General features: G+C 55.4%; 1 long non-coding RNA gene across 1 annotated transcript in view; it reads left to right on the top strand.

Moving 5' to 3' along the window:
* The first annotated feature begins 1,756 nt into the window (after window positions 1-1,756).
* LOC142605125 (uncharacterized) overlaps window positions 1,757-8,143 on the top strand; it is a 40,150-nt gene continuing 33,763 nt past the window's right edge. Inside the window, exon 1 of the long non-coding RNA XR_012838876.1 lies at window positions 1,757-1,844. This is a non-coding gene — a long non-coding RNA (uncharacterized LOC142605125). The remainder of the gene's footprint in view (window positions 1,845-8,143) is intronic.

The raw sequence follows: 8,143 nt of genomic DNA, 5'->3' as shown, positions 1-8,143 counted from the left end.
GTGGCCCTGCGGAGCCACCGCCCTCATTCCAGCGCTGCGGGCGTCGCGTCCCGCCAAGGGCCGCCAGGGGGCGCCGCGCGGCAACGGCAGGTGAGGGGAGGAGCGAGGGCGCCTGCGCGCGCGGGCGGGGGTGTGGGTGGGCGGTGCTCGCGGCGCGCGCGTGATCGCACGCGGGTACGCACGTGTGAGTGCACGCGTGCGCGCGCCTGCGGGTTTGCGCCTCCGCGCGCGTGCGGGTGCGAGTGCCCGCGTGTGCCCCGGCGTGTGCGGGCGCGAGCCGGTGAGCTCGCAGCTGCGCGTGCCCGTGCGCGCGCGCACAAGGGTTGGTGCGAGTGTTAAAGGTGGGCGCGTGGCAGCGCACAGGCGCGTGCGCATGGGGAGGCGTGTGATTGCACGTGTTTGCGTGTGTGCGCCTGTGCTCGAGCCCGCGTGTCTGTCTGCGTGCAGGGGGCGCGTGTGCGCGGCCCCGCGTGACTCCTGCAGTGCACACGAGGAAGGCGGGGGCAAGCGTGCGACGGCGTGAGGGGATGCTGTGCGCGGGCGGGCGTGTGCAGTGTGCCCGTGGGGTGTGAGGGGCGTGCGGGGGGGTGCGGGGGGGGGTGTCCCCTTCCCTTCTCCGCCGCGTGTTTTGGCTGCCCCGCCCTTCGGGACCCATCGTGGCGTGGGGGAGCCCGACACCGAGCACGGCTGGCGTGCGAGCGATGGCGGCGGCACTCCACGTCCTCCCCAAAGCGCGGCCCTCGCAGCGCTTCCCGGCGCTGGCTGCGCAGACACGGGCGGGGGGCAGCCAGGGTGGGTGCTGCCTTCCCGGGGGGAGCAGCTCAGCGATCCGTGGGGGTGTTGATCCAAGCGGCTGCATCGCTGCTCGGTGTCTCTGTTCGCCCCCGAACGCGCGTTCCCCCCACCGGCACGCTCGCCCCCGTGCACGCGTGCTCGTGCGTCGCTGTCGGGCGCCGGGCTGTCGGCACGGCTCCTGCCTCGCCGCGGCAAAGCCGCCTCCCGTGGGGATGCGCGGATTTGGCGGTGGGAAGGGTTGGGCACGTTTTTGTGTCTGGAATGGGGTGAAACGCTGGGGGCTGCTCCGCGTGGCAGGGGCTGGCGGGGGGCTGGCGGGGCTGGGCTTCCCTCCGCCTGCTGTGGGAAAGGGGGTGACACGCGGAAAAGGGGGGTGCCGGCAGCGCCGCGTGTCGCTTGGACGAGTCCGGAAAGCTTTGTGTGCTTGTCACCCGAGGTGCCGTGGGGAGGATGCGATGAGAGGGCAATGGCGGTCGGGTGCTGATGGGATCCCGACCTGCCTGGTGGCGTTCGGCACGGCATCCCGGCTGTGGGTTTGCAAACCCTTCCCAGAAAAGCGATGGAAACCTTGCGCTGCAGAGCTCGGCAGCCGCCTCGCTGCCTGGAGGGTGTTTATTTTCGTCGTTAAAAAGCAAGCATGTGTTTCTCTTCTACCCTCCTACAACTGCCTACTGGGGATTTTAAATTATTTTTATTATTTTATATTTCATTTATGTCTGGAGCCTCTCTCGTACCAGTCTGTACACACATAGTCCGTCCTACTGAGTTTACAACCTAGCCAGACAATGGATGAGAGAAATTAAGTGTTAATGGCCCCGTTTTATAGCTTAGGAATGGAGACCTGCTGTTCCTCAGTGTTTGGTTCTGGGATCCCGCAGGGAACGTGTAGGCAAACTGGGAAGGGAACCAGATTCCGAGCTGTCAAAGCTGCAACCGATGCTTTTAAATGGTTATTTTGCAGGGAGAGCTGGTGGATGCGTGTTGTCCGGGAGCACCGCGGCAGCGGAGAGCACTTCACCCGGGAGACGAGACTCTGGAAAACGTGACAGGTAAGAGATGGGATGACCTGCTCGAGTCCTTCGGCATCGCTGTGTTTGCTGACAGCGTCAGGAATCGCGTGAGGATTGCCGTCGCCGAGGCGAAAGCTGTGGGGAGCGGGTTGGGAAGACCCCTTGGGGGTCGGTACTGGGACCGGTGCTGTTCAACATCTTTGTCGGCGACATGGACAGCGGGATCGAGCGCACCCTCAGCAAGTTTGCCGATGACACTGAGCTGTGTGGTGCGGTCGACACGCTGGAGGGAAGGGATGCCATCCAGAGGGACCTGAACAGGCTGGAGAGGTGGGCCTGTGCGAACTGCATGGAGTTCAACAAGGCCAAGTGCAAGGTCCTGCACGTGGGTCGACGCAATCCCAAGCACAACTACAGGCTGGGTGAGGAATGGACTGAAGGCTGGCCTGAGGAGAAGGACTTGGGGGTATTGATTGATGGGAAGCTCAACATGAGCCAGCAGTGTGCACTCACAGCCCAGAAAGCCAACCGTGTCCTGGGCTGCATCCCCAGCAGCGTGACCAGCAGGTCGAGGGAGGGGATCCTGCCCCTCTACTCCGCTCTGGTGAGACCCCACCAGCAGTACTGCGTCCAGTTCTGGGGGCCCCAGTACAGGAGAGACATGGAGCTGTTGGAGTGAGTCCAGAGGAGGCCATGAACCTGATCCGAGGGCTGGAGCACCTCTGCTATGAGGACAGGCTGAGAGACTTGGGCTTGTTCAGCCTGGAGAAAAGGCGGCTCCGGGGAGATCTAATTGCGGCCTTCCAGTACCTGAAGGGGCCTGCAGGAAAGATGGTGAGGGACTGTTTATCAGGGAGTGTAGTGACAGGACAAGGGGGAATGGGTTCAAGCTGAAGGAGGGTTGATTTAGATTAGATGTTAGAAAGAAATTCTTTACTGTTAGAGTGGTGAGGCACTGGAACAGGTTCCCCAGAGAGGTTGTGGGTGCCCCATCCCTGGAAGTGTTTAAGACCAGGTTGGATGGGGCTTTGGGCAACGTGGTCTAGTGGAGGGTGTCCCTGCCCACAGCAGGGGGGTTGGAACTAGATGATCTTTGAGGTCCCTTCCAACCCAAACCATTCTACGATTCTATGAAGAACACAGCAGGGACAAGCAGGGTCAGGCCACCGCTGCTGCCACCCCACTGAAGTCCTGTTGTCCCGACAGCTTGCCTTGCAGCGCCTGTGCCCGCCCCGGGTGCTGGACTGGCGTGGGTGATAAAATCCACATTTCCTGAGCGGTGGTAGGACTCACGCTCAAAGCGTGACCTTGGCTGCTCAACGGGCAGACCCAGCGTGACCCTCAAAGGACTGCGGTGGTCTGTCGTCCTGTAGCAGAGCTTTTTTTGGGTGTCTGCTTGGACATTTTTTAGAAAATAGCAGGAATTCCTCGCATCTTGCATGTATCCTAGATTTTAATGGTCTTTGGAAAACGTGTAGCGAAACATCTTTAAGGCCGAAAAGGGATGTCTGATTCCATATCTGTCGCGCACGTTCTGGTTTGCGGGGGAGAAGCGGGTTGGCAGCATCTCGGAGAACAAAATATTGAAGTGTTTTTGTAAGGGGGTGTGGGGAAACTTTCCTTGATAACAGATTTAATGTCACCGTATGTTTATTTCTTTTAAGGTTTGGGTAGGTGGAGTGTGGGCTGTGGGCTGTATCCCTTTCAGGTAAAAGCCATCTGCTTAGGCGGAGCGATCTTTGTTGTTTTTGTTCATTTAGCTTCTGCAGAAAGCCACAAAGAAAAAGGACTTCTTTTCTATGCAAACAGGGGAAGGAGGCATTATGGTGCCAACCCACATGGAGCCAGGGAGGTTTCAGTTTGCAATAAGCATGTTTGAAGGTGAAATGGAGGTAGCGACTTCTGGTGCTGGTTACGATTGAGAGCACTGGGATGCGCCCACCGGCTGGTTTGGCTGGTGGAGCCCCCCTGGGATGAACGGGGTGTTTTTTTGGGAGTGAACACTGGAAACCTGTCCGGTGGAGGAGTTTTGAGGTATGTGCTGAAAGCAGCGATCGCCCCAGTGTTAGCCTCCGTTAAAAAACAAAAAAAACAACACACAAAGTTAAATTACGCATCCCGCATACTGGAGGAGCGTGGAAGCGTGGGCTTCACAGGAAGAGCATCCAAGGGGTTTGGCCACCCCCCTGAAATAAGTGCCTGATATAAGCACGTTTCTCCGCTCTGTGAGAAATAAGCTAATTCCGTAGGTTTTCCTGTGCAATTTTTGCTGACAGGTCTAGGAATTGCTCCCTAACGTAACGCCAACAATTTTGTTAGTATTGCTGGGGTTTTAGGGAGATAGAAACTCTCCAGCAGTTAGCACAGGTACCGTCTGCTGTGGAAATTTCTGTTCTAACTTCTGCCGGCTGTGGCTTTCCTATGGTGCAAAATTTACACCTCTGCTGAGTGTGTTCTCACCTCCATAAGAGGGACTAAGTCTTTGAGTCATCAAGTGCGGCCTTGGCTGAAATGACACGTTTTTTTTCCTTGGTTCATCTACAAAAGCTTGGAAGCTAAGGCTGTCCATTATTTCATAGTGACCAGGAAGCAGCGCAGGGGCTCGAGGAATTTGGCTCGTTGTGGGGTTTTGTAGAAGTTGCGGTTATGCTCAAGCAACCGTTTTGCACCGAGCTGCTGCCGAAGCGCGGGTTCCGGCGCTGCACGTGACAGCAGAAATTGAGCTTTCCACGGGTGAGATGGGGGAGTGATTAAAAAAATCAGTGAGGCCTCGTGGGGAAAAAAACGCGCCTTTGTGAAGTTAACTTAAGAAAAGCTTCTTTCTTCAGCTGCCTGAAAAATCACCGCTCCCTCGGTCGGGAAGGGGCCGAGCCCCGCTCACACCACTGCTCGTGCAGCTGAACCCAGAGCAGTTTCCCGCAGGGTTGTGAACGGTCGGAGGTGATTGGAAAAGGCCGTTTACGTTTTTCAAAGTTGTTTAGGAAATTTGGGTACGGAGCTAGTGGAAGGTGATACCTGGAAGATGTCATTTTTACGGGAAGATGCGAGAAGCGTTATGAAGTTTAGCATTTAAAATGGATTATCGAAATCGCATGGAAAAGGCATGGGCAGTCTGATTCTGAGGTAAAAATAAAGTGAATGAAAGCCATTTTACAGTTGCTTCCAGTACATTTAAATTAAACCAAACTAAAAATACTCTACTTTTTAACCTGATTACCCATAGAGGACTTTAATGTGATTCAGATAATACTATTTGAACCCACACCTTTGTTTCTGGGGTAAGTTTTCCCGAGTTTTTCCCGCAGTCCCGGCTCGGTCGGTGCAGGGTGGACGTCTGCAGTGGAGCATTTCTCAGCCTTTCCCACATGGTGTCAGCATCTCTCAACGCCGTGGCCGCGGTCGGTCCTTGTTCGCTTGTGGATTTACCCAGCCGTAAGCGGAGATCAGAGGTTTGGTTGGGAACCTTCTCCCAAGAAGAATGTGCTTTTCCATCTGCTGCGTGACTGAAGGGAAGGACGCGGAGGAGATCATGTTCCTGGTCTCTTAAGAAGTCAGAGCTTTCTGTTTCCGCACAGTTACCGGTGTCGTGTGATGACCACAGCCAAAAGGGGACTGTGACCGTGGACTTGTTCTGGATGCGCCGTGGGTCACTTGGAGCCTGGCCGGGCTGTCGTGTCTTTCCTGGAGCCTGGGGAGGTCGTCAGTGCATTGTGAGAGTGCCTTCTGGTACCCGTCTTTGCATGTAATCTGTATTTTTGGTCTTCAGATAGCGTCCCCTTGCAGGAAGTGTTTTCATCTTGGTTACCAGTCACCGAAGCTTTGTTCCAGAGCATGTTTCAGGCCACGCGACCGACAAGCTTGAGGCATGTCTGGAGGAGGAAATGCCTTGTGAAAAAAGACTCTTTTCGTATTACTGATCATAAAGGGAATTAATTTCCAAGCTGAAGATCACCGTTATCGCTTGGCAAGGAGATGCCTCCCTCCTCCCCAGAGTGCCGTGCCGGATCTGTGAGGCATGACCAGGGCCAGGAGGTCTTGGGCACGTCCAAGCTCCCCTCTGCTTCCACTTCTGCCCCCTGCCCACCATGTGTGCTTTGTGTGGCTGGAGGGAAGGTGCGGTGCTACTTGTGTGCAACGCGTCTGAGACACGGCTGGGTTGTGACTGCTCCTACCAGGCTGGCTAGACCATGATCCCCGGGGAGAAAGACTAAACCTCCCCAGGGAGAAAGTCTAAACCTCCCCAGGGAGACGTTATGTGTCCGTCACCGGGCTGCGAGCAGGGAGCTGTCTGCTCCGGGTGAGCCGTGCAGACCAGGTTGCAGTGCCCTGCGTGCTTCCCACCGGAGCAGGTCTCTGGGGTGGGCATGTACCAGAAGCCCCAAGTCCCCAGAGAGGAGCAGCTCTTCTGCAGAGCTGGTGTCTCACTAGTGCATCGTCTCCGTGCACTCTTGTGCAGGAGCGGCGGTGGCTGTGCTGCTGGAGCTGGTGCCACTCGTGGCAGGAGAGCTGTGTGGTACGGCTCGCGGGACGATGCTCCACCATCTCCTGGGGCACAGGGTGAGCCGGCGTGGTGGGCTGCAGCCCTCGTAACACCCCAAACAGGACGCCCACTGAGAAGGCAGGTGCTGGCAGCATTTCAGGTCTCGCTTGTGGTGGTGCGGAGACCTTTTCTGTTGTTTGTTATCTGCAGCACACTTAAAAACAGTCTCCACGTCTCCGCCTGCACGCCTCTTGGCTGTTTGCTAGGTTGTGCAGGCAGCGCTGGCACGTGAGGCTCATTTGTAGATGGGTGTGGAGGCCTGCCAGGAACTGCTGGCAATAAAGACATTTTAATGAGCCTTGTAAGGATCTGGTTACTTGCCAGGTCTGCTGCAAGCCCACCCAAAGCCTGGTGGAAGCCACGTCTGTTGGGGTACAGCTCCGTGACGTTCGGTGACTCTCACCCCCTGGATGCGGCAGGGTCATCAGGTTTGAGCAGAAGTGTTGTAGCTACCTGCGAGCCTCTGGCGAGGCAGATGAGAACCGACTGCGAACGTGTTAACCTCTTCAAAGCAGTTTTGTGCAACTCCCTGTTAAAGAGCAGGGCTGAGCTGCAGAGTGGCAATTGCTGCTGGCTGTGTTAGTCATCCAGAAAAAGACTTGTTTTTCCTTCTCCCCCTCCCCGCCCTGGCACAGGGGTAGAGATTCTTTCTCACTGCTTGGTGTGGCCTAAAGAAGAAGAAACGTGTTATCTCCAAGGGAATCAGTTAACTCTCCCCTAAAAACACAAGCTTCTATTTGTGCAGCTCCGGCAGCGAGATTTTGCTCTGGTGGTGTTGAATTTTGCTGCGATAGCCCCCGGAGTCTGAAACTCCCAGTTTTGCTGGGAGACCTATGCAAACGTGAACGCGCGTGTGTGTTCACACCTCCCTCCACATTAACGTTCTCGTGTAGATGGGTGCTTCCCTGACAATAACATGCAAAGCAGTGGGTATTCTATAGGAACCTGCAAGGTTGCGCTATCTGTGCTAATTACAGCAATAAACCGGAGAAGGGGGGGGGGGGGGCCTTTGTACCCGTCACCCTCTGCTCCTGCTGCAGAGGGGAATATTTACTTTACTTTTCTTGTAATTAAAATTGGTAAACCAGAATGCCTGCATTTGTAGACCACAAGAAGACCCGCGGGATCAGGATCGGAGGAAGTCACCAGTGATACCTTGGTCAGACAAAGGATTTTTTTTTTTTTGGATGTCCAACTCGCCGCCTTCATTTTCAGACAGCTGGGTGGGAAATAGGTTGCCTTTGTTGGGTGTGTGAAATGTGAAAGCTCTGGTGTCTCTTGGAAATGAAGGCTTGAAGGAGCCTTTGGAAAAGGCACTTTGACTTGTGAGTCACTTCTGCTTGTGAAGATTTTATTTTTCACTCCCTGGTTAGTTACGAGCATTTAAGAGCACCTTTTTCCTTCTCTGGAGCATCAGCCACTTGGAGTTTGGTTGTTGTTTGAGCATAAACCGGGACGTTGTCCCGTAGGAGTGCAGCTTTTGGGTCTGACGCTCCTGCGTAGCCTTCAGGATGGGTGCAGACTGAAAAGCAGACAAGAATTTGTTACCGACCTGTCACTGCACAGGGCTTCTGCAGCAGTTTTGCGGTTCTTTGAGCCTCAACACCTACACAAAATCCATCTGCTCTTGTTGCAAAGCCAATCAAACTCTCAGCACCTAGGGGAGAACATACCAAATGGTTTCTTTTTCTTGTGTTGTTCCAGAAGTACACTTGGTTGCACATGTATCGCCGTTGGGATTTTACCTCCTGTCCTCTCTCGTGTTGCACAACGTGAAAAATTCATGCCAGCTCCCCAG

Source organism: Balearica regulorum, chromosome 24 (genome assembly GCF_011004875.1).
Source record: "Balearica regulorum gibbericeps isolate bBalReg1 chromosome 24, bBalReg1.pri, whole genome shotgun sequence".
Lineage (NCBI taxonomy): Eukaryota > Metazoa > Chordata > Aves > Gruiformes > Gruidae > Balearica > Balearica regulorum.
This window is presented reverse-complemented; position numbering and strand designations above follow the sequence as displayed.